The following is a 25,328-nucleotide window of genomic DNA, read 5'->3' as shown; positions in this document are numbered from 1 at the left end:
ACCTTTGATAGAGTTCTCCTACAATAACAATTATCAGTCTACCATTGGAGTTGCACCTTATGAGATACTGTGTGGTAGAAAGTGCAGATCTCCCATTAATTGGGATGAGACAGGTGAAAGGAGATACTTAGGTCCTGAGGCAGTTCAGAGGACCAATGAGGCCATTGAGAAGATTGGAGCTCGGATGCTTGCTTCTCAAAGTAGACAGAAGAGCTATGCAGATCCCAAGCATAGGAACGTGGAGTTCCAAGTGGGAGACTATGTCTTCCTTAGAGTATCGCCATGGAAAGGGGTGAGAAGGTTTGGGAAGAAGGGCAAGCTGAGCCCTAGATTTGTAGGTCCATTTGAGATCCTAGAGAGGGTTGGTCAAGTGGCTTATAGATTGGCTTTGCCTCCAGCATTGTCAACCGTGCATAATGTATTTCATGTTTCAGCCCTTCGGAGGTATGTGTCTGATGTGAATCATATTTTGAGCTATGAAGATCTGGAGCATGAGCCAGATCTCTCCTTTGAGGAGCAGCCAGTTCAGATACTTAACAGAAAAGACAAGGTCCTCAGGAATAAGAAGATACCTTTGGTTAAGGTATTGTGGAGGAACAACAAGGTCGAGGAAGCGACCTGGGAGCTGGAGTCAGATATGCAGAGTCAGTATCTCGAGCTGTTCAGGTAAATTTCGAGGACGAAATTTCTGTAAGGAGGGGATAGTTGTAATGCCCCGAAATCCCTAATGCGGTTTAATGGCTGGATTAGTAGGCTGGGAGGGCCATAACTATTTAATTATGCCATTAAATGATAATATGCATGTTTATGTGAGTTATATTATAATATGATCTTAAATGCATGCATGTGGGTCCACATTTCTTTACAGGGGCATTTTGGTAATTTGGCCCGTTGAGGGCATAATTGTATATTTGTATGCATGTCGGTGACATATTGTTGAGACCACATTATAATGTGGGTTTGTTCGAGCTCTTCGGCATGAGACGATCTTGGAATAATAATTAGCGTTTAGTCATAACAGGTTTAAGTTTGGGGCTCGGGATGAGTCTCGGGGTAATTTTAATGATTAGAGCGTTGTCGGGAATTAAAGGGTAACAAGATATGAATTATTGGTGTTTGAGAATATTGAGAATAGCGGGAATTGGAGAGCGCTATTTATGATTAACGAGATAAGTGGGAAATACCAATTTTGCCCTTGGGAGCCTTTAGAAACCCTAAATTGACCTAGGGGTATTTTGGTCTTTTCACCCATAGGATAGATATAAGCCATTGAAGGCTGTAGAAAGAAGAGGAAAACAAAGTATAGACTGAAGCTTCTCCTGTACCTATTCTCCTTCTGTTTTCTTAGTGATTTTTGAGCCATTCTTGAGGATTCAAGCTTGGGAAGTAAGTCTTGGGAGTTTGGGAGTGTGTTCCACCATTGAAGAGCATCATAATATGATCTTGAGGTAAGTTTCTAGCCATTAAATTCCCTGGTTTGCTCTGTTTTAGCTTTGGTTTTCAGTTGAGATTTCTAGGTTTGATGATTGGTTTTGTTGGGAGTTTTGGCTAGGGTTCTTGTGGTTGTGATGCTTGGAGTATGTGAGGATGGTTTTTGGGTTCATTTGGCACCAAAAATGAGGTTTGGAAGCATTGGAATTGAGTTAGAATTGAAGGAGTCGAAGAAGGAGGTTTCAGGGGAGAACTGTTCTGGGGGTAGCGCTACAGTGCCCATCAGATGGCGCTATAGCGCTACACAGGACTTTGTTGAGCGGTTTAGGGGTTCTGAGTATAGCGCTGGGCCGCTAGGGAGCAGTGCTGTAGTGCTACTCTGTTCCTCCATAATCCCGTTCTGAGTGTTTTTAAGGGTTTTTGGCTCAGGGTTTCAATCCTTAAGGCCCAGGATCGAATCTACTCGCCGTGTGGGCATGTTTTGAGGTCCCGATAGTGGGGTTTAGGTTAAGACCCTTTCATTGTTGATTTTCATTAACGGAGGCTATAATTGGTTATGATTAGGTAACCGCTAAGGAATCAAAAGGTCGATCGTTCTCAGGAGTCGTTCTTATTATATTTCTCGCTCGAACCAGAGGTAAGAGAACTGCACCCCATATGTGACATGCATGGTTGTTCGTAAGGCATGTTGAATGTGTAAATGTGGACATGGATTGATTATTGAATGCTTATCAAATCTTGCTCACTTGTGCATGGTATTGACTAATTAGTCAGAATTGGCATAGGTGTCAGTATCAACTGTGAAGTTGTGACTCATTAGTCAAGTTCGGTAGTGGTACTGGGCACTGGTCACACAGTGCTGACTCATAAGTCAGGAACGGCCTTAGCGTGTTCAGCGCAAGCCAAGAAATATTAGATCTAATCGAAATCTACATTGGATGACTCAAAAGAGCATTAATGTCGGACCGACCTCATGTTCAATGAATACTATAAGCGCTTGTCTAGCCAAAGGCTAGTCACTTAGAGCCACAGTGACTATTTAGTTGCATGGCTGTGGGTGTTGAGCCCATGAGACTTACCCATAAGTCACTCATCTGTTTAAGCTAGTGACTACCCATCAGTCACTCATCTTTTTAAGTTAGTGACTTGCTTGTCAGTCACTCAGTATGGTTTACCAGAACCTCAAGTGTTGAATCACTCATCTGTTTAGAGCCATAAGCTCTGTGTGATTATAATAATAATAATCAGTTGTTAATATCTATATGCATTACTGTGTTTTCTTGCTGGGCTTTGGCTCATGGGTGCTATGTGGTGCAGGTACAGGGAAAGAAAAGTTCACCCAGCCTTGAGTGGAGAGCTTAGGTTGTGCCGTGTACATATGCGTCTGCTTGACCACCACGGCCAAGGAGTTCTTAGAGGAACTAGGGGGTTTACCCTATATTTTTTTTTTGCCGCTTAGGTCGGCGGGTTTGTAAATTTGAAATAGTAATGACCACTTTGAGTTGTAAATAACTTGTGAATATTTTTATTGGCCCATGAACAGTTTTATGTATTAAATAAAATATATCATTTCCTTTTGACTGGTTTTCCACCTTAGCCTGTTAATAATACTTAGATGCACGTTTTTAACCAAAGGACTCGGGTAGCGAGTTAAATTTTCGGTTCACCGTAACTGTTCTAGGGTAACCAGGGCTTACAAGGGCGGGGATGATGAAGACAGTACCCACTTGTAGAACTTTTTATTTATTTATTTGGAGTTTATATAATTAGATACAAAGTTTGTGTTAATTTACTAAACTACTTTTATATTTTCATGTTTAGTGGAGACAATTAACATGAATAGTTCTAATTTAATTTTTATTTTATTTCTAATTAAATTAAATAATATTACTAAATAAATTAAAATTATAAAATATAATTTTGTTTAAATAATTTATTAATTTAAAAAAAAATACTTTTACCAGCGCAAAATTGCGTCGGCAAAAATCATTTTCGCCCAAAATAAATTGTCTTTTGCTGGCGTAATTCCACACCACTAAAAGTATGGCTTTTACTGGCGTAAAATTGCATCGCCAAAGGTCTAATTTAGCACCGACACAGGGTTACATTTTTACCGGCGCAATTTGGCTCTGCCAAAAGTGTTTTTCACAATTCTGTGGGGAAGTTTTTCATCGGCGCATCCATATTTTTGCCGGCATATTTTTGCGACGATAAAAGTGACTTTTTCCAATGTAGGCCATTTTGCGCCGACAAAAGTCTTATTATCAACGGACTTCTGTTGTCGCCTTTTCCTGACACAATAACACGTCGGCAATGCCAATCTGACTTTCGCCGGCGCAAAAACGCACTGGCAAAAGTCACATTTTTTGTAGTGTTAGTTTATATACATAAAAAATTATTGAAATATATTAAATGTATTATTTTTTAATTTTATTTAATGACATATTAACAAGTTGGTTTATTTTTTAAAAGTTTAATATTAAATTGAAAGTTGAAAAAAATTATAAGAGCATCTTTTTATTTTTTTTTTAATTTAATTTAAGATTTTTTTAAGTGGAAAAAGTAATTACTAATTGATATATAAGTTGCTTCAAAAACAAAATCAAATAGAGAAATATGTAATTTTAAAAAAAATCATTTTTTACCTTGTTTTTTAAAAAATATTTTCTTTCCTTATACTTTTATCACAAAAAACCAAACAACACTAAAAATCGTTTTTTTTCCATACCATTTTTCATTCGTTACAAAACATAAAAAAAAAAAAAAAACATTTTCCACGCCTTTTCTTTCCTAAGTTATTTTTTTCCTACCGAAATTCTAACTCCAAACAAGGTCATAAGGCGTGTGAATATCTTGGTACATTGTACGTAATATGCTTACAGAAACAATTTTTATGTCCAGTAGTACACATATCACTACAACAAAAAGGGTCATTTGTCGCCCCTAATAATACCCAAAGTCACCGCTAACAGTCATCAACGGCGACATGTCGCCGCTGACGTGTCGCCACTAATATTTCGACGCTAAAGTCAATTATTAGCGGCGACAAAATTGTCACCTCTAATAAATAGTATTAGCAATGACATTTTCTCCCCTAATAAAATGAATGTCGCCCCTAATAATCGTGATTCCTAGATCATATTTCGCCCCTAAAAATATAATATTAGTTGTGACATTCATATTATTAGGGGCGACTTTTGTCACCCCTAATACTTTTATATAATTAAAAAAATAATAAAAAAATATTAAAATAAAATATTATAATTTATAATATCAAAATTAAATATACATAAAAATAATAATACTAAAATTAAATATGCATAAATTAATAATTTATTCAAAAAACAATCCAATAATACAATATTATCCAAATTAAATATCCATACAATAATTTATTAATTAAAACGCATTGTTTAATACAATAATATATAAAACATCTCGACCCTCGCCGTCCTCCGTATTATGTCCTTCTTCTGGTGCCTGCGGTGGCGGCAATGCCTGTGGTGTGTGCGGAGGCATTGCTCATGGACACTGTGGAGGTAACGATGATCCTCCATGTCCATACATGTATGGACACGGATAGGGAAGAGGTTTAGACAACGACCTACTCATATGAGGAGGCGGGGTTGGGATGAAAGTCCGCTCATATGAGGATGATAGGCCTGAGGGTACGGAGGCATCAACCATTGATACATATATGGCTGGGCCAAAGGTTGAGATGACAAAGTTGGTGCAGGTGTGTTAGGATGGCCTATTGAAGGCTGAGAAGCTGAAGCTTGAGACATGTGTTGTGTTTGAGTTTCAGAAGACGAGCCTACATACTTTTCGAAAAATCGTTGATATGTATTATGCATCTCCACGTTTGTTGTCGGACATTTTTTAGGTGGAAGCTACTGATACACATATTGAAGTTGTTTATTCAAGACCTTCACAATGTCAACCAATTCACATATTTCCTCAGACGAATGTTGAGGTGCTGCCTGAGACTGAGTGTTTTGAGAGAGACGAGTTAACGCTTTTCCAGTTAAATTGCGGCCAACTTCTCGCTGGTGGCCCCGCCTTTCACCAAGAACCTGACTTAGTATCTTCATTTGATTGACCGAGGAATAATCATTGGTACCAGATTCAACTATCTGTTGAGTCTCAGCTTCAAGAGTTGACTTCAACTTAACCTATTTTTAAAAAAATATATAATACAAAAGAAAAATATAATTATTTGAATTGATAATAAAGTTAAACTTACGTAATCTTGTTCAACATCCTCCTTGACAAAATTATTGTTCTTCTTTGTCCAGTGATACTCCTTCCATTCCTCAATTACGTTCGGGTTCAACTAATAAAGAAAATTAGAATGTTAGATAACTTATAACTTCATACAACTTAATTTAGTTAATATTTTCACTTACTTTTTTTGTGACAAGTGGCTGCTAATGATTTCGTGCCTTGTGTTGTAGAGTATTTCATTTGGTCTCAGATTATTTTGTTCTTTACGGAGCGCGCAATAAACTATAGACTCCTGAAAATCTCACAAATTTGTTTCCACTCATCGGCATGGAAATCGTTGGGTGGATTCTTTAGGACCTCGTCCCAATCATCTGGTCCTTTGTAGAACTTTTTGAAGTGGGTATGCCGCTTAGTTTTCCATTTCCGGTATCTCTCAGCCATCTCAGCATCGATATTGTCAATGAGGGTGGTATAATTTGGTTGCCCATCTATTTGATAGATGTGCTACAATCAAGAGAAAATATGTTAATCGTCCTGGAATTATAATACACTTATTATGAAAGTAAATTCTAAAAAAATTTCCTTCACTTTACTAATGACATTGTCCTTATACCGTTTTGGGACACTAGTCCAGTCCTTGTAATATCCTGGAACCTCTGATGTGACTTGGGTGCCCAAAAGAAGGACAAAAGCAATATGTTCCGTTCCCACCATCTTGTACGTGATAGGGTCAACCACTATGGGTAGTCGATGTCCAGCTTCTCGCCTTCTGTTGTCTAATTTTTTTCCCAGCGGCAGGCCCACGACCTTTTCTCTTTGGTGGAGCTGCTGTATTGTTTTAAATAAGTGCATCATATAATTTAGTATGTTGTATAATAAAGTCTAATTAGAAATAAATAAAGAATAAATATTAAAATGCCTGACTCGCAACTGGATGGGATCGTAGTAGGATCTGGTGGATCTTGACCACCACCATCTTCGCCGTGGTATGAAGCTACATCTGCTGACATCTTTAAACTAAATATGACCAAATTTGTTTGTTAGTATGAATATCATATATATATGATTTATGAATATATAATTGTAATCACCACAAAATTATTATTTAACATTTCTGATTACAAATCCACAACATAACAAATCCATAATTCCATAAATCATTCAACATTTCTGATATATAATTATTTAAATATAAAGTTTTCCTTATATAGATACAACAACATCAATATCAAAAATATGATCAGAACTGTCCAAAATATCCTAAACTTGCCTATGATTCACTTCTTCAACAACTTTCCAAGCTTGACCTCCAAGTAGATCACCGAGATAGAAAACATGTTTAGCTTGTCTAGCAAGTATGTACGGTTCATCTTTATACCATTCACCGGTCACATTTATACTAGTGGCATTATTTTCAATAATTTTTTTTTTTTTTGGGTTGGTGTTGAACCATTTACATCGAAACAATACCATTGAATATACACCAGTATAAGATACCTCCAATATCTCTTCAAGTTGTCAATAATAGTTAAAACCTTTTGTCCCAGCAACACACACTCCACTATTTTAGGTAATACGATTTTGATCTTGAATGTGTGTAATATATCGAACCCCATTCACTATACATGCTTGATAGGAGTACGCCAAAAGATCAGACCCAGATGCCAAAGCTAACAACTCATCCCCATTCGCTAATGACCCAAGCTGGTGTAAGTCATATATCTAAATATGCCAAAACATATTATAATAAGAAACTTAATGTCGTATGTATAAATTACCTTATCGTGAAGCCAAGAATGAAACTTTTTTTTGTACAAAAGGTTATGATCGCCCAATGGATCCCTCTGTTTGATCTCACGAAGGTGTTCGCTGTTGATTAACATAGTGTTACAGTTCAAAGATGTTACATTATAAAAAACATAAAAAAAAAAAGATAATTAAATTAACATACTCCATATAAACTTCAATTTCAGAAGAATTCTCCAGTATGAACCACTCAGCTATATTCCGAGTCTTTTCGTCGAGATGCACTTGAAATCCCTTACTCAATAAACTATATTTGCATTTCGATCTGGACGATTAAATTTGGGTTTCACGCCTTTGAAATACATGGAACAAAATGTTAAAGCCTCATCTGCCACATATCCTTCAGTTATGACCCTTCAAGACGAGCTTTATTCCTGACATAGTTTTTTAATTTCTTCATGTATCTTTCGAAAGGATACATCTATCTCATAAATGCCGACCCACCCAATAAAGCATTTTATGGAAAATGCAAGACAAAATGTATCACTATGTAAAAAAAAGCTGGAGGAAAAATCAACTCCATTTTGCATAAGATGTGAATGAGCTGCCTTTGAGCTTTCTCCGTATCATTTACATTCAAGGCCTGCCAACATAATTGTCTTAAGAAATTGCATAGTTTCATTATGGTGTCTGATATAGATTCTGGAAGAAACTTGCAGATACCTACTATAGTAATTGCTGCATTATCACATGACAGTCGTGTGACTTCAACCCAATGATATTTGAGTCATTATCAGTCACTTTCTTCTTCAAGTTCGAACAAAATCCATCTGGTAGTTTAACACCTTTTAGAAATTGAAGAAATTCTCGCCTATCTTCAGGAGTCAACATATAAGGAGCATGTGGTTTCATTAACTTTGTATTCTGATCTTCATATATCCACAATGCGTCCCTAACTCCCATATTCTTCAGATCATGTCCTGCATTTGTAGTGTCTTTGGACTTATCGTTATCCAATATAGTACCAAGGACACTGCCACATACATTCTTCTCAACATGCATAACATCTATGTTGTGTTTTAACTCGTTCATACTCCAGTAGTCAAGTTCATAAAAGATACTTTTTTTTCTTCTAGTTACTATCCTCCGCACCTCTTTTTCGTTTCGAACCTCCAAACCTCTCATGTTTCCCCGAGACTTAAGGTGGTAGAGCATTAACTTGATCTAAGATATCCTGCAAGTAAACTTTCTTCCAGGACTTCTTCTCTCAACTTTTCCATCGAATTGAGTATCCTTTCTCCACCGATGATTACTGGTCAAGAATCGTCTATGACCAACATAAGATGTCTTACCAATCACTCGGATAGAGGATGTGTCTTCGTTGCATGTAGGACAAGCCTTGCAACCCTGACCACTTGGTGCGTGTCGTATGCCGTATCAAATTTAAATATATTTTTTTATTCACTTACACCAGCTACTTCAGTATAGTGGTAAATAAGGGTCGAACCCACGAGGACTATGATAAAATTATTATTCAAAATAATACTAGACTGAAATTAAAAAAGGGTTTTAGTTTTAATAGCTGAAAACATAAAATGAAATAAATATCAACAATTGAATAACTAAGGATATAGTGATATTAAAGAAATAATCAATAATTAATCTCCACCTTCAACAATCAATCTATCAACAATGATGAATACTATTCCCTATTCCCAATTAAACTATTAACCCCGTAGATAACACTTAAGCAGTCAATTATCCCAGTTTCCCTAATATAATTATTTAAAGCTAAGCGCTCTTAATTAACCCTTTTTACCCAGCAATAAACTCATTAATCATGCGATCTATTTAACTTAGTAAAAGCATTACACTTTGTGGAAACAGGTTAATCTAGGCAACAAATTCATTAAGCATGCAATTCAATTAACCTAGGTTCTATTTTTCATCACAATCAAAATACCTGTCATAATACTCTAATTGAAATTTATCACTCTACTTAGAATCCTAAACTATTAGGTGAATATAAATCCTAAGATGATAGTAGAACAATGCAGAACCCTAATTAGTGGCCATCTAAACAAGATTTTACAAGATCCATGACATTCAAATAGAAAAATAGAAGCAATTTAATATAAGGGAATAAAAGGAATAAAATTCATCAATGCATTCTAGATTATCTCATGTCTAGGGTTTTGAAATAACCTTCAACTATAAAGAAAACTACTCCATAATCATATTCATATTCATAAACATAAATATTCAATGAAAATAAAAGAGTTTTGAGAAGAAAGAAAAACTAGATTGAAGAATATAAATGATGATGTTTTTTCTCCTCCTCTGCTGCTCTAGCCTCTAAAATTCGCAATCCCAAGTTATAATAAAAGTTAAGCCTAATCCCATTTATAGGCCCTCAAAAATTACATTTAAAATTTGAATTTTAAAGAAAAAATTGTCGAACGACCGCGACCAGTGATTCTTTGTGGCCGCGACCACTAGAAAAAATGTATTTTCCAGAAAATCAGGCTTCGGCCATGGCCTGGAACATTTCTGGCCGTGGCCACTATGTTCTGTCTCTAGGCCGCGACCTGGAATAAGGGTGGCCGTGGCTGTAGCAATTTTTCCCGTTTTTTGGTTTTCTTCTACTGGAGCAACTGAAAGTATTTTAAGCATAAATTTCTCAATATAACTCGGAATTGGACGATTCAAAAATCAATAGAAAGCTAAGAAAAAGATCTAAAAATTTTATTTCTAGGTATATTTCTAAAAGAGTAATTTAAAATTATTAAAATTAAGTGTGAATTTTCAGACTTGTAATTCTAAGCTTAACCATTGCTTGTAAAACATCCTAAATTCATTCATTTTCACCAAAATGGCTTGAAAATCCTAAAAACAAAAAATAAACTAATTAAAAATATATAAATAAATAATCAAGTTCATAATAATAGAAGAATAATGAATTAAAAATAGACAAATTCGGTACTTATCACCATACGATCCAGACAAACTACTTCAAGCTGGAAAATTGTTCACCGTCCACAAAAGGGCCGCACGCATCTTGAACATATTGTTGTTTCTACCATCCCTAGTTTCCAGCCCGTTAGTCCACAACTCTTTCAACTCGTCCACCAATGGCCTCAAAAATACATCCATGTCCTTACCTGATGATTTTGGCCCAGGAATAAGAAGAGTCAACATGCAATAATGGTCCTTCATACACAGCTAGGGTGACAGATTATATTTCGTCAAGACAATAGGCCACATGTTGTACAATAAACTCATGTTTCCACATGGATTAAACCCATAGGTAGCCAAGCCCAGGCGAACATTTCTAGGATCTCTTACAAAATCAGGATGTATGGCGTCAAAATCCTTCCATGCTAACCCATCAACCGGATGACGCATCATCCCCTCTTCTTTCGATCTCCCAGTATGATGCCTTAGCATCTCTTCTGCTTTATGCCTTGAACTGTACAATCTTTTTAATTGGGGAATCAACAGAAAATAACACATCAGCTTATGTGGAACCTTTTTCCCTTTATTCTTCTCATTTATCCACCTGCTACTCCCGCACACCGGACATGAATGCTCATTAAAAAAATAGCAGCAATCATATCTACACACATGTATTGATTGGTATCCCAACCCTAATTTACTCAATTTTTTTAGCCTCATAGTGGGATGTTGGAATTTTGTTTTCCTTAGGAAATGCAAACTTTAATAACTTCAACAATTCATCAAATGTGTTGTTTGGAATCTTCCCCCTCACTTTCAAGTGCAGCAACTTAGCTAAAAATTTCAGTGATGATATCCAATCACAACCCGAATACAACTCAGCTTCAATCTCGTTGAATAACTTGTCATAGTACTGACCCATTCTACTGTTAGCTTCTTTAGCATTGTTTGGTAAAAGTAAATCGTCAACGACACCTTGCATCTCTTCTACGGGCTAATCCTCATCCACCCCTTCATCATCGACATCTTCCTCGACTTCCCCATGGTAAATCCACTGTTCATAACTCTGCTGGAAACCCCGATCGAATATATGTGCTTGAACAACATCCACAGTTTGCAATCTAAGATTCATGCATCTGACACATGGACATCTTATTCTACCGTCACAATCTTTGTGTTGTGATGCCATATTCATGAAATTTTGGAGACCAATACAACAAGCATCACATGCACGATTTCTCAATTTCGTCCAACTCTTATCAATCGTCATCTACTGTAAATCATAATAATTTTTTGTTCTGAGAAATAATAACAATTTTTTTGTTATTAGAAATAATAACAATAAAGACCCTATCCCGACCCTATAAAGACTCTATCCCAACCCCCGACCCTATAAAAAATCTATCCCAACCCTCATCCCTATAAAGACACTTTTCCATATCCTGACCCTATAAAGACAATATCCCTATCCCGACTCTATAAAGACACTATCCCAACCCCGACCCTATAAAGTCCTTATCCCGACCCTATAAAGACACTATCTCGACTCTTAGCCCTATAAAGACCTTATCTCGACCCTATAAAGACACTATCCCTATCCCAACCCTATAAAGACACTATCCCGACCCCCCGACCCTATAAAGACACTATCCCGACCCCTGGCCATATAAAGACCTTATTCCGACCCCGACCTATAAAGACATTATCCCGACCCCCGACTCTATAAAGACCCTATCCCTACCCCCGACTCTATAAAGACCCTATCCCGACCCCCAACCCTATAAAGACCTTATCCCGACCCTATCTTGATCCCTGACCCTATAAATTCCTTATCCCGACCCTATCTTGATCCCTGACCCTATGAAGACCTTATCCCGACCCTATCCCAACCCCCATCCCTATAAAGACACTATCCCTATCCCGACCCTATAAAGAAACTATCTCGACCCACGTCCTTATAACCCTATTCTGATCCCGGCCCTATAAATACCATATCCCGACCCCCGACCCTATAAAGACCGTATCCCGACCCTATGAAGACCTTATCCCGACTCCCGACCCTATCCCGACCCTATAAAGACCTTATCCCGACCCACGACCCTATCCCAACCCTATAAAACACTATCCCGACCCCCGACCCTATAAAGTTCCTATGCCGACCCACGACCATATAATTCTACACAAAATTGGGCAGCATCTCCCCTATACTAAAGACTTAGCCATTTTTAAACAATTAAAAAAAAATAATTCAAACAATACACTATAAGTTTCTTCTTTATATCTCCGCAGCACACAAATTTTTTACAGAACCTACTTAACTAATACATGCAAGTTCATAACCTCCCTTATCACCACATCACACAATGTGTATCTCATAACCTACTACACTGTGGATGAATATTTAGGATATTTAAACTCATTTTACAATAGTAAATAATAATAATAATAATAATAATGCAAGAAATAAGAGGCACATACCAATTAATAAATGCTCCAAAAGAAAAGGTTAAAAAAAATTACACCAATTTGTTTTCTCCTAAATAGAAAAGAAAGTTAGTAAAACAAAAAAAAATTATAATACATATAAATTAAGAACATAAAAAAATATATATACACCTCACACACATATACATATACACCACACACACCCACACACATGTATATCTATATACTTACATATATATATATATATAAACACACACGTACACATTCACACACAGTCACGTATATAGTGTAAAGACTCATAAAAAGAAAAAAAAGTATTATTTCATTTTTTTTTTGTGGGTGGGACCCACTTGAGTAAAGGAGTCAGTACTCTTTTTTTTTCTTTTCTTCTTCTTTTCCCTTCTCTCTCCCCGAAACCTCTTCTTCTTCTCTCTTTTTCTTTTTCTTTTCTTTCCTTTGTTTTCTATCCAAACCAGTCACGGCCACAATTAGTCGGACCACCGCCGGAGCGCCATTTCCGACACGCGCCGGAGCTGCAGCTTCCCTGACCGACGATGACGGAAACCCCAAAGTTTGGTGACCATCGGAGCAAGGACGCGCCTGTACGGCCACTCCGAAGTTTTGACGTCGAAACTTTGAGGTGCCTTTCCGGCGAACTCCGACCACCGTTCGGCGAGTGGGTGGTACCATTGGAATTAGCATCATGAAAGGATCGTCGCCCACTAAGTCATTCCGGTCAACTCGCCATTTTTCTCCGGCGAGATTTTGGGTATCTTCGCCCCTTTGGAAGCATTTTCCGACGACACCAGAGGTCATTTGGGTGTAGGAGCTGTACTTTTGTGATGTACTCATTGAGAGGATTGTTTTGATATATTTCATGCATATATTCGTTAACGTTTCCGGTACCGTTACCAACCGCTATTGTGCACCGCTTGGGTGAGGTTCCGGAATTTGAAATTTTAAATATGGTCATATTATATGTCATTGGACACGATTTTGAATAAGGAATGCTATGATGATAATCGTTTGCCCATTTGGTGCACGTAGGAAAAACATGATATTAAAATTGGACTAAATCATTCTAAGATCATCGATAAGCTTAGGAGCGTTGCTTTGGGCTCAGATTAAATTCTAAAGAGGTAGGGATTCAACTAGACTATTGGAATTATTTTACTGGTATTAAATTGCATTCAACATATTCCAAATTTTGATATTTATAAAATGTTTGAAAAATTGAAAACTTAACCTGCATGTTTTCTGATCTGTTCTGAGGGCACTGAGTGCCAAATATATATTTTTGTTCACTTATTTATGCAGGTTATGATTTTTGCGTTATTCAAATGTAGTTGTTATGCTGTCCAATTTTCTAAAATATAAAGGGAATATGTTTCTTTCTTTTCATGTTTACCTGCATTTGGTTATACTGATGAGAGCCATAGTGATCATGATTGGTGCACGTTGTTGTTTCACGACCTAGTCTCTGTGTCATCATAGGTAGATCAGGTGTCCACTCACCTGTAGGTGTAAAGACCTAGCATCTGTATACAGGAAGTGTTTTGAGCCTCCCCCTTGTGGTGGTTACAGGTCCAGCTACCCGGTTTAGGATGTCAGATTTTCTATGATTGGTAACGGGAACTAGCACTACAACAAAAAAGGCCATTTGCGTCAGTTTATAACTGCCACAATTGATTTTTTGCGTCAGTTTGATATGTGACGCAATTGCCTATGACGCAAACCAGAGTGTCATTTGCGTCAGTGGGGCACTGTCACAAACTGGCATTTGTGGCAGTGCTCCACTAACGCAAACGCTTGGCATTTGCGTCAGTGGGGCACTATCACAAATCTGGCATTTGTGGCAGTGCCCCACTGACGCAAATGACACTCTGGTTTGCGTCAGTGGGGCACTGCCACAAATATTAAAAAAGAGTATTTTTTGCGTCAGTTGGGCACTGTCACATAAAGTATTAACCAGGGAAATTGCAAATGTTTATGCTAATTTCCCTGGCCTATTTTGATAAAAAAAAATCAGCACCAGAAACTGAAAAACAACAGTATAATTTTTTTAAAACATTTATCAAGAGTTAACATTTGTGATTAAAACTATAAAAGTAATTCATATATCAAAGTTAATATATGTACTCTTGTGTGTTCTAAATTTCTAAGTATTAAACCTACTTAAACTAAAATTTCCTCACCAACTTACTCAAATGACTAAATCTTACAAAAAATTGGGCAGTATTTCTCTTATTTCTATCATATTTCCCAAAATTCAAATAAACCTATATTCATCACATAAATACAAAAAATCAAGTAATCAATCAAACATGCACAATTACAACCTTATATCACTGCAGCACACAGTCTCAGATCCTATCTCCACTATTTTATAATTCGTACATTCTACTAAGTTCAATATCTTAATTATACATTAAGGTTTTAAATATTACCTCTAATATAAAATCCTCCAAAGCTTGATCTCACCAACAAAGTTGTCAACAAAATACCTACTCAAATATAACAATAAACAAAAAAATAATAAAAAAGTTAACAAAATATAAAGAAAAATATATTAAAGCTATATTGTAACTAAATAAACAATAAACTGCTTAAAGAAAACAAATAATTTGTTATATGTACTCATTTATATACTTAAACCCGAAATAAAGTTATTTTTAAAAAAAAAAAAAGTTAACAAATCACATAAAGAAAAATTGACTATAAATATCCTAACTAAATCAATAATAAAATATAACTTAAAAAAACAAACAATTTTAATATATACATATTTAACCAATTAAACCCAAAATTTAAAAAGTTAACAAAATATAAACAAAAATTTTCCAATAATAATCAAACTAAACAATTAATAAAATGAAAGTTATACAAAATATATCCGTTAATATATTTATATATACACTCATTTATATAAGTAAATTCGAAATTAAATTAAATTAAAAAAAGTTAATAAAAATAAAATAAATTATAATAAAAAAATTCTAAAAAAAATCAAATATTAAAATGCAAAGTTTAAACCTAAAACAATTACATAATCATAAATATAAAACTATCCAAAAATTAAAAAATCCGAAATTATGTCAATTTATAAAAAAAAAATTCACAAAAATTAAATTTAAATCACAAAAAGTAATAAAATTGCACTTACTTGTGGTAATTGAGCAATGTGGGTTCTTGATGTAGAAAACCCCAAAAAACCAAGAAAGTTTATGGGTTTTTAAACTACAATCTTCAAAAATACAAAATCTATACAAAAAATTCAAAAAAACTATATATAAATCATTATTTTTACATTAAAATTGAAAAAAACGTACCTAGGTGAGCAAATGTGGAAGGAGGCACCGCTGGTTTCTCTGGTTTTTCAAGTATTTTCGTTTCTGGACATTAGGTAAATGGGTCTATACACGGGACGATGAGGGTTTATTTAGGTTATTGCGGCCGTTTGCGTCAGTGCCCCACTGACGGTAACGACCTGTTTGCGTCAGTGAGGCACTGACACAAACGCTCCATAGTGAAACGCGCGTTTCACTTAGGCGTTTGCGTCAGTGCCCCACTAACGCAAACGGGCCATTACCGTCAGTGCCCCACTCACGCTGTTAACGGCCCGTTTGCGTCAGTGCGGCACTGACGCAAACGGCCCCATTAAACAGCGTCAGTGTATGTTATGACGCAATTGCCCAATCATTTGTGGCAGTGCCTAACTGTCACAAATGCTAATTTTTGGTCAACAGCGTCAGTCAACTGCGTTGACTGACGCGTTTGACTGACACAATTGCCTTTTTTTGTAGTAGTGTAGGGATCTAGTGGACGATGTGATGTGCACTTGTAGCTATGCTCTTATGATTATTTGTGGTTTCTCTATTTTGGTTTATACATGATGATGTATGTTTTGTTTTCAAAGCTAACCATGCAGGGGTTGTATTAAACTTTTGGGTCCTATGTTATTAGTTGTTTTCCTACTGGGCTTTATAAGCTCACCGCTATCTCTCCCATTCTAGGAGTCTAGTGACGCGAACGTGGAAACGATGAATTATTGATGGAACCAATGTGTTTAGCCTATTTTTATTTCGTGTCATTGTCTTATCTTTTGAGCATTATATATGTATTCGACTTCGAATCTAATGATCGGTATATCTAAATGAGCTATGAAATAGTTAGGGATGAGGAATGGTGGATGCTAAGTATTATTTTGGGTGTTTATGACTTATTAAATTTAACTATTTGGTGATTACATAACTGTGGGAATATTATTGTTTTATGTATAATGATAATTGATCATACTTTTATTACTAATTTTTTTTATCTAATTATAGGAGTTATTTCATTATTTTAACTTATAATTATAGTACGATTTAATATAAATTAAATGATCATTTATAAAGACTATTTTTCAACGACGGTCAAAGTTTGACCTTTGACCACCCAAGTTATGGATATTACAAATCTGCAACGGCCTAGGGCTCGGGTCGTGACATATAGTCTATACATATATATACACCCAAATATAAATATACACATTTATATATATAATTATACATATATATTAATATAAAGCACAAAACTAAAATAATTAAAAACATAAAATTAAATAAAAACAAATTATAAAATTAAATAAAAATGAACAAATAAATAATAAAAAAACATATATAAATATATTTACATATATATAATATATAACTATCTATATATATACATACCTTGAGCCGTCGGGTCGGGGTGGGGAGGAGTCGGCGGGTCGAGGGTGGGGGTGGGGGCGGAGGGGCGGGGGGCTTGGGGTGGGGTAGAGAGGCTGGGGGAGAAGCGAGAGTGAGGGGTTGGGGTGGGGGTGCGGGGTGGGGGCAGAGCGGCGGGGGCTAGGGTTGGGGTGGAATGGCTGGGGGAGAGGGAGAAGGGGGGAGAAGGGATTTGTAGAAAAATGGAAGAGAAGTCGATGATATCTAGTGGACTATTAGCGGCGACACGTGTCGTCGCTAATAGTTTTCAAAATGACGTGGCTACTATTAGCGGTGAATAGTCTTAAATATTCACGTTGGAGGGAAATTTCCTACATTTTTTTTTGGGTATTTTCAAATTTATAGTGAAAAGTCGATGTTGACGCCGTTTTTTGTCAACATAGAAAAGACAGAAATTAAACGAAAAAATACCAGAGGAAACAATATGAATAGACACATTTTTTTATATATGAGCATTATATATGTATTCGACTTCGAATCTAATGATCGGTATATCTGAATGAGCTATGAAATAGTTAGGGATGAGGAATGGTGGATGCTAAGTATTATTTTGGATGTTTATGACTTATTAAATTTAACTATTTGGTGATTACATAACTGTGGGAATATTATTGTTTTATGTATAATGATAAATGATCATCCTTTTATTACTAATATTTTTATATCTAATTATAGGAGTTATTTCATTATTTTAACTTATAATTATAGTACGATTTAATATGAATTAAATGATCATTTATAAAGACTATTTTTCAATGAGGGTCAAAGTTTGACCTTTGACCACCCAAGTTATGGATATTACAAATCAGCCACAGCCTAGGGCTCGGGTCGTGACAGAAAAATGGTATCAAAGCACCGGGTTCAAATACCTCGGAGTGTGTCACCAAATAGATTAAATTTATTTTAAAATAAAGCATTTTGATCTATAAAATGCGTATGTATATAGATAGCATCCATTCCTCACTAACTGGTTAGCTTTTGATTTACTGACCTAAGAAAATGCCTCCGAAAGGAAGGACAACAAGGAGAAGGCCTGCAGATGATGTCCTTGAGGTAGAGGTTCCTTCTTCACCAGTTGCATTCCCTGTGAACGCCATTCTTGAGGCTTTAAGAGGCATTCCTGCCAAACAGATGGATCCAGCTGCCCGACAGAGCAATCACTTCCAGATCTTCCCTCGAATTCTAATGCTTAAGTCTAAAGGTGGAAAGGATTCCATGGTTGTTGAAAGATGGTCGAGGCATAAAGAAGAGTTTAAACATTATGGGAACACCTAAGGAGTATCATGTTAATATTAATGTGCCCAAGTTGGAAATGAGCGCATCGGACTAGTAGGGAGCCTTAAGTAGGATGAGTGGAATTGATGGGATGACTTGAGGAAATTTTGAGATGGGTTTTCGAAGAACAACATTTTAACCCATCTCATAGGAGAACTTGATTGGATCATTTGATTGCTTAAGATCAATGACAGGTTGATGAGATCAAAGAATGACTAGATAATGATGGATGTGAGTGAATGAATTTTACATGAAGTTTTGTAGAGTTATCTTCCTATGTTTATGTTGGTACAGTTGTGGCCAACAGGGTCGTAAGAATAAAAATTGCCCACACGATAACATAGGTTCCAACCATCACCTGGAGGACCCATAGGGAGTTATGCTAGGTCTACTCCTTTCACAGGACAAACTAAGAGTAACCAGTCTCAGACTTCATCATATGGTTTCACAGCCACACCAGGGCAACAATCCCAATATCAACATCAGTTCTAGCCCCAAGGTTCAGGATTCAACCAGGGGTACTTGCAGAGTTTTCAAACTCTTATTTCTGCTAGAAGTTAGAGAGGGTTCAATCCCGGAGGAGGCTCTAGTGCAAGCACAGGCCATATGGTCAAGGAAAAGGGAAAGCAAAGGAAAAAGCCTCTGGTCAAGCCTATGCTCTTGGTGGTGATGATGTACAAGGAGGAGCATGCCAGGGAGTTGTGGATGGTGTGGTTCTTATCTCACACTCTTGGGCTCATGTATTATTTGATACTGGTGCATCTCATTCTTGTATATCATTAATGTTTGCTAGCATGTTGGGTTTGAGTTGGGAAACTTTTAGTCCTACATTGCAGTTGAGTGTACCTATGGGAGAGGGCATGGTGAAGTATCAACCATCTGCAAATCGGTTGTATTGTGTTTGAATGGCATAATTTATTAGGAAACTTGATGGTGTTACCTATAGGAAAATTTGATGTGATTCTTGGAAGGGATTGGTTGTCTAAGTACCAAGCCATTGTTGATTGCTCACGCAAAATGGTAACTCTTTTAACTCCAAGTGGAGATTTCATTGTATATCGATCCAACATGAATGTAGTAAGGCAGGATCCTATCCTTAAGGCATGTTTAGGTGGGAAAAGAAACTTAGAGTGTTATGGGAGTCTGTTTGCAATTGAGGATAAGTCTAGGCCTCTAGACAAGTTTCCTTGGATATCAATGGTTAGTGGCTTTCCAGATGTGTTTCCTGGGGATTTGCCAGGACTACCACCTGATAGAGAGATCAAGTTTTGCATTGATTTGATTCTCGGGACTCAACCAGTTTCTACTACCCCTTATCGCATGGCACCTGCAGAGTTGGATGAATTGAAAAAGCAATTGGGTGAGCTAATGGATAAGGTACATCAAGAATAGTACTTCCCCATGGGGAGCTCCAGTTTTGTTTGCCAAGAAATCTGATGGATCCTTGTGATTGTGCGTCGATTATAAGAAATTAATTCAGATGACAATTAAGAACAAGTATCCATTGCCAATGATATATGAGTTGTTTGATCAGCTCATATGTTCAAAGTGTTTTTCAAAGATTGACTTAAGGTCAGGCTATCATCAATTGAGGATTTAGGAAGAGGATATTCCTAAAACTAATTTCAGAACGCGTTATGGACACTTTGAGTTTTTTGTGATGCCATTTGGATTAATGAATGCACCTGCAATATTTATGGACCTTATGGATAGAATCTTTAAACCCTATTTGGATAAGTTTGTGTTTGTTTTTATTGATGAAATTTTGGTGTATTCCAAGACACCTGAGGACCATACAGAACATTAAACAGTTGTGTTGCAAACTTTGAGGGACCATCAATTATATGCTAAGAAAGAAAAATGTGACTTCTGGAGGATTGAGGTCAAATTCTTAGGGCATGTAAAATATCAAGAGGACATTACTGTGAATTCATGCGAAGATAGATTCTATCTTACAGTGGGAAAAATCGAAGAACGTTACTAAGATTCGAAGTTTTCTTGGGTTAGTAGGTTACTATCGTCGCTTTGTGGAGAATTTTTCTCGAATTGCTATGCCTTTGAAAAAGCTAACAAGAAAGGATTTAAAGGTCGTGTGGGATGATAGTTGTGAAGAAGCTTTCAGAGAAATTAAGCCAAGATTGACTACGGTGACTATTCTCACTGTGCTTAATAGTGATGAACCATTTGTGGTTTTTACTGATGCTTCTGGTACTGGTTTAGGTGGAGTTCTCATGCCAAATGGCAAGGTTGTTGCCTATGTTTCATGCCAATTGAAGACACATGAGAAGAACTACCCCACACATGACTTGGAACTTGCAGCAGTGATTTTTGCCTTGAAAATGTGGAGATGTTACTTATATGGAGAAAAGTTTGAATTAGAATCTGATCATAAGAGTTTAAAGTATCTCTTTACTCAAAGAGACTTGAATTTGAGGCAAAGAAGAAGGGTCGAGTACAGGGCAAATTATGATTTCACTTTGAAATATCCTCATGGAAAATCAAATGCGGTTGCTACACAGTGCTACTTCAATAAGTTAAGCAATGTCAGTGGCAAGATGAGAAATTGAGACTTATCTAGAATCGAATCCAAACGGTGAGCAGTTAGATGGATGGACAGTAAATGCTGAAGGATTCTTATACCATAAGGGAAGATTATTCGTTGCAAATATCCCTGATCTTAAAGAGTCTGTTATGATTGAGGCCCATAGGTCTAAGTTTATTGTACATCCTAGAAGCACAAAGATGTACCAAGATTTGAAAAGACAATATTGGTGGGAAGGTATGAAGAGAGACGTGACTAAATTTGTAGCTAAGTGTATGGTTTGCCAACAGGTTAAAGCTAAGCACCAGAGACCTTCAGGGTTGCTTCAACCTTTACCTATACCGGAATGGAAGTGGGATGAGATCACGATGGACTTTGTGATGGGATTACCATTAACACCATTAAATCATGACACTGTCCGGTTGATTGTCGATCGTTTGACCAAATCAGTTCATTTTATTCTAATTAGGAAGGATTGTAAGGTTTCTAAACTAGCTCGACTTTATGTGGGTAATATACTTCGACATCATGGGTTGCCTTCCAGCATTATTTTTGAGAGAGATCCTCGATTTACATCAAAGTTTTGCCGAGCATTGCAAGAAACTTTAGGAACTGAACTCAACTTGAGCACCGCTCACTACCCTCAGACAAATGAACAGTCTGAGAGGACTATCCAAACTTTGGAGGACATGCTTCATTCTTGTATTTTGGATTTTGGGGGTAGCTGGGGAAAACACTTGTCATTGGTGGAATTCACTTATAATAATAGCTACCATGCCAGTATAGGCATGGCCCCTTATGATGCCTTATATGGGAGACCATGCAGATCACCTTTGTGTTGGGCAAGACCAGATTAGCATGTCACAATTGGATCTCAAATTGCTAGTACTACTGGGAAGATTAAAGTAATTTTTTTTTCCAACAGAGACTTAAGGTTGTTCAAAGTCATCAGAAGAGTTATGCCGATCTCCTCCGATGAGAAGGTGAGTTTGAGGTTGGTGACTATGTCTTCTTGAAAGTTACTCCTATGCGTGGTGTGACGAGATTTGGAGTGAAGGGTAAGCTAGCCCCGAGGTATATTGGACCTTTCGAGGTTATCGAGAGGGATGGGGAGGTCACTTATTGATTGAACTTACCAGCGCGGTTGGGGCATGTTCACAATGTGTTCCATGTGTCGATGCTGAGGAAGTATACTCCAGACCCATCGCACATCATTGGGTATGAGGCTATTCCTCTTCAAGATGACGTGACATGTGAAGAACAACCTATTAGAATTCTAGCGAGAGAGTTAAAGGTGCTAAGGAATAGAGAGATTCCTGTAGTCAGGGTCTTATGGCGAAACCATAGAGAAGACGGGGCTACTTGGGAGTTAGAGTTGGAGTTGTATGAGAAGTATCCTCATTTGTTTAATTTTCAGCTGGAGGTTGTACTTTAAAAATTTCGGGACGAAATTTCTTTAAGGAAGGAAGAATGTAAAGACTCAGAAAAAGAAAAAAAAAAGTATTATTTAATTTTTATTTATGGGTGGGACCCACCTGAGTAAAGGAGTCAGTACTCCTTCTTTTTTTTTTCTTTTCTTCTTCTTTTCCCATCTCTCTCCCCGAAACCTCTTCTTCTTCTTCTTCTTCTTCTTCTTCTCTCTTCTTCTTTTTCTTTTCTTTCCTTTGTTTTCTCTCCAAACCATTCATGGCCACAACCAGTCGGACCACTGCCGGAGCACCATTTCCGACACGCGTCGGAGCTGCAGCTTCCCTGACCGGCGATGACGGAAACCCCAAAGTTTAGTGACCATCGAGCAAGGACGCGCCTGTACGGCCACTCCGAAGTTTTGCCGTCGAAACTTTGAGGTGCCTTTTCGGCGAACTCCGACCACCATTCGGCGAGTGGGTGGTACCATTGGAATCAGCATCGTGAAAGGATCATCGCCCACTAAGTCATTCCAGTCAACTCACCATTTTTCTTCGGCGAGATTTTGGGTATCTTCGCCCCTTTGGAAGCATTTTCCGGCGACACCATAGGTCATTTGGGCAAAGGAGCTGTACTTTTGTGATGTAATCATCGAGAGGATCGTTTTGATATATGCCATGCATATATTCGTTGACGTTTCCGGTACCACCACTAACCGCTATTGTGCATCGCTTGGGTGAGGTTCCGGAACTTGAAATTTTAAATATGGTCATATTATATGTCATTGGACACAATTTTGAATAAGGCATGCAATGATGATAATCGTTTTCTCATTTGGTGCACGTAGGAAAAACGTGATATTAAAATCGGACTAAATCATTCTAAAATCATCGATAAGCTTAGGAGCGTTGCTTTGGGCTCGGATTAAATTCTAAAGAGGTAGGGACTCAACTAGACTATTGGACTTATTTTACTGGTATTAAATTGCATTCAACATATTCCAAATTTTGATATTTATAAAATGTTTGAAAAATTGAAAACTTAATCTACATGTTTTCTGATCTGTTCTGAGGGCACTGAGTGCCAAATATATATTTTTGTTCACTTATTTATGCAGGTTATGATTTTTGGGTTATTCAAATGTAGCTGTTATGCTACCCAATTTTCTAAAATATAAAGGGAATATGTTTCTTTCTTTTCATGTTTACCTGCATTTGGTTATACCGATGAGAGCCATAGTGATCATGATTGGTGCACGTTGTGGTTTCACGACCTAGTCTCTGTGTCATCATAGGTAGATCAGGTATCCACTCACCTGTAGGTGTAAAGACCTAGCATCTGTATACAGGAAGTGTTCTGAGCCTCCCCCTTGTGGTGGTTATCAGGTTCGGCTACCCGTTTTAGGATGTTAGATTTTCTATAGTGGGTAACGGGAACTAGGGATCTAGTGGACGGTGTGATGTGCACTTGTAGCTATGCTCTTATGATTATTTGTGGTTTCTTTATTTTGGTTTATACATGATGATGTATGTTTTGTTTTCAAAGCTAAGTATTATTTTGGATGTTTATGACTTATTAAATTTAACTATTTGGTGATTACATAACTGTGGGAATATTATTGTTTTATGTATAATGATAATTGATCATACTTTTATTACTAATATTTTTATATCTAATTATAGGAGTTATTTCATTATTTTAACTTATAATTATAGTACGATTTAATATAAATTAAATGATCATTTATAAAGACTATTTTTCAACGAGGGTCAAAGTTTGACCTTTGACCACCTAAGTTATGGATATTACAAATCTGCCACGGCCTAGGGCTCGAGTCGTGACATATAGTCTATACATATATATATATACACCCAAATATAAATATACACATTTATATATATAATTATACATATATATTAATATAAAGCACAAAACTAAAATAATTAAAAACATAAAATTAAATAAAAACAAATTATAAAATTAAATAAAAATGAACAAATAAATAATAAAAAAACATATATAAATATATTTACATATATATATAATATAACTATCTATATATATATACATACCTTGAGCCGTCGGGTCGAGGGTGGGGGTGGGGGCAGAGGGGCGGGGGGCTTGGGGTGGGGTAGAGAGGCTCGGGGAGAAGCAAGAGTGAGGGGTGGGGGCAAAGCGGCGGGGGCTGGGGTTGTGGTGCAATGGCTGGGGGAGAAGGGATTTGTAGAAAAATGGAAGAGAAGTCGATGATATCTGGTGGACTATTAGCGGCGACACGTGTCATCGCTAATAGTTTTCAAAATGACGTGGCTACTATTAGCGGTGAATAGTCTTAAATATTCACGTTGGAGGGAAATTTCCTACATTTTTTTCTGGGTATTTTCAAATTTATAGTGAAAATTTGTTGTTGACGCCGTTTTTTGTCAACATAGAAAGGAACATAAATTAAATGAAAAAATACCAGAGGAAACTATATGAATAGACACGGTTTTTTACGTGGTTCAGCAGTTAAAATCTGCCAAGTCCACGAATCTGTGTTATTAGCTCTTTGGAAT

This window comes from Humulus lupulus, chromosome 7, assembly GCF_963169125.1.
Source record: "Humulus lupulus chromosome 7, drHumLupu1.1, whole genome shotgun sequence".
In the NCBI taxonomy this organism is placed as follows: domain Eukaryota; kingdom Viridiplantae; phylum Streptophyta; class Magnoliopsida; order Rosales; family Cannabaceae; genus Humulus; species Humulus lupulus.
This window is presented reverse-complemented; position numbering follows the sequence as displayed.